Consider the following 3,209-nt stretch of genomic DNA (forward strand, 5'->3'; position numbering starts at 1 on the left):
AGAACCCCCCAGTCACTTCCACAAGGTTGCCAGTAAATCCAGGTCACTGGTACCACCTGCAGACACACACAGGCAGCCCACTGTTGGAAGAAACTGTGAAGAGTTTGGTTCTTAGACCTTAATTACACCTTGGTTTGCTGCTAACAAAGAACTACTTAGTTGACATTCTGGGTTAAGTATAAGGCTCTCTCTGGCTTTAAGAGCACCTTAGCTTACCTTCTTCATCCCACTTCACCCCTCCTCCTGTTCCACAGCCTTTCTGCACACAGAGGAACAGGAATCGGAAGGGTTTGACTGGCCTTTCTGCCCTCGGAGCTGACTCTGATACTACTCCTTGAAACTTAATGAAAATATGATAAAGATGATGAATAGCCAATACCACCAAAAAGGGAATAGAAATGGCAGATAAAGAGCTGAAAGTACATTATGTTTCACTGGTTATTGAAAGAATGCCATATTAAAAATATTTGCTACTTATCAAACTGAGACAATAAAATGATAGCCATTAAGATAAATAACCTTGAGTTCAACATCTCTGTCATTTATTATCTGATGTTACTGAACAGCAATTTTGTACTATGTGTTAAAAACCTTTAAAGTGTGCATGTGTCTTCTGCTTTCTAGCCCAGATGAAGTAAAAGATACTAGATTTACTCTCCTGCCTGAAATTACCAAAAAGGAAAAGAAAAAAATGTTAAATAATGATTTTCAAGACACTAGACTGCAAGCAATGAAGGATAATTACTGCTAAAAGACAGGAAACAGATGAGGTGAGCCCTACAATTGCTTAGCTTACTGCCTTGAGAGTTCCCAGACCAAGATACAGGGAGGGGAAACTCAAGTGGAGCCCAGAGTTTAAGATGTAGACCTGAGAGGGTCAGAAACTCAAATTAAACTAGAGTTCTCTGAACAAGGTACTGGAAAGTTAAGAGCTTCACAGAGAAATCTGCAGAAGGTCTTCCTTAAGTATTCAGCTGAGTATTGATCAGAAGATACAGTGAGGAAACCACCAAAGGCTGGAGAAAGAACCACCTACTAGAATTGAAGGTCAAAATTCCTGCCACACACTATTCACAATGGCAAAGACATGGAACCAACTAATGCTTATCGACAGTGATTTTGATAAAGTGTGGTACATATACACCATGGAACACTACGCAGCCCTAAAAGAATGACATTATGTCCTTTGCAGTAACACAGATGCAGCTGGAGGTCATTATCCTAAGTGAACAGAAATCCAAACACCATAGGTTCTCAGTTATACGTGGGAGCTAAACATTGGATACACATGGGCATAAAGATGGGAACGATAGACTCCGAGGACTACTAGAGGGAAGAGGGAGGGATGGGGGCAAGGGCTGAAAATCTACCTATTGTGTACCATGCTCACTACCTAGGTGATGGGATCATTTATATTCCAAACCTCAGCATCACACAACATACTCACGTAACAAAGCCGCATCTGTACTCCCTGAACCTAAAATAAGTGTTGACAATTTTTTTAAAAACCAAACACTACAGAGGGCTGGATATAAAGCATGTTCCCACAAGACAGATTTTTTAAACTTCACAATTCATTAAATAGATACATAGAAGGATCTTGCCTCAGCAATGGAAAAGAATAAGCCCTAGACTGAGCACTACTCAAATGTTGCATAACAAATCTTAAAATTAAGACTAAAAAGGATCCAATTGTTTCCTACTAAGTTAACTGCATCACAGGACAAAGTCTATGAATATTGATAGGAATACAAAAATATGCAGTATTCAGCAAGACAAAATTGACAATGTTCAGAATATCATTAAAAAATTGTCATGCAAAGAAGCAAGAAAGTGTGATCCATCACGAAAATGATCACTCAAAACTGGCCCAGAACTGACACAGATGTGAGAATTATCAGACAAGTACATGAAAACAGTTATAACTGCATTCCATATATTCAAGCAGAGACATAAAAGATTTTTTTAAAAATCCAAATCATACTTCTAAAGATAAAATTTATAATATCTGATATAAAGAAATATACCAAGTGGTATTGTGACAGATTTGATATTGCAGAAGAAAAAATTAGTGAATTTGAATTTATGGCAAGATAAACTAGTAAGAGAAAATATTTTTAAAAAAAAATTAACAAAGCATCAGAAAGCTGTGTGACAACTTCAAGTAACCAAATATATGTATAATCGGAGTCAGGAGGGAGATAAGTGGAAAAAAAAAGTCTATAGAAATAATGGCCAAAATTTTACTGAATTTAATGAATACTATAACCCCAAATTTCAAGAAGCTCAACAAACACCAAGCACTAGAATCAAGCACAAATAATGAAAATAGTGGTAAAAAGAAAAATCTTCAAATCAGCAAGAGAAAAAGGACACATTAAATACAGGGCAACAAAAGTAAGGATGACATCAGATTTCTTACAGGAAAACAGAAAAGTGGAGCAATGTCTTTAAGTACCAAAAGAAAAAAGCTGTCAACATGAATTCTATATCCAGAAAAATACTTTTTAAATGCTAAGTTCAAATAAGTACTTTTCCGGACATACAAAAGCTAAAATAGCTCATCACCATCAAAACCCAACTGAGAGACATATTAAAGGGTGTCAACCAGGTAGAAGAAAAATTACAGCAGATATCACCACAAACAAAATAAGAGAACCAAAACTACGTGGGTAAATATGTGAACTGTTTTATTTTGAATTAAGTGTCTTTGATAACTCATTGTTTAAACAAAAACAATAACAAAGTGTGGGGTTTATTGTGTATGCACAAGTACATGGTATGACAATAATGCCACAGTAGTTGAGAGAGAAGAAGTGGAAGTATACTATTGTTAGATTTTTATACTGCTTGTGAAGTCATACAGTATCATTTGAAAGTAGAGTGTTATAAATTAAAGATACATGCTGTAAACCCTAAAGCAGCCACTTACATTAAAAAAAGAATTATAAACACTAAGCCAACAGAGGAGACAAAATAGAATCATTTATGATTTTTAATTAATACAAAATACGATGTAATATAAAATAAGATGTAACAATAAGGAAAAGAGGAATGAAGAACAGACTGAAGAAATGAAAAGCAATAGCATAATGAGATTTAAACATAAAAATATAAGTAATCATTTTAAATGTAAGGGGCCTGACTATTCCAATTAAAAGGCAGGGTGTTCAATTAGAATAAAAATAGAGCAAGACCCAACTCTGTAC

The sequence above is a fragment of the Callithrix jacchus genome, chromosome 2, assembly GCF_049354715.1.
Source record: "Callithrix jacchus isolate 240 chromosome 2, calJac240_pri, whole genome shotgun sequence".
NCBI classification, from domain to species: domain Eukaryota; kingdom Metazoa; phylum Chordata; class Mammalia; order Primates; family Cebidae; genus Callithrix; species Callithrix jacchus.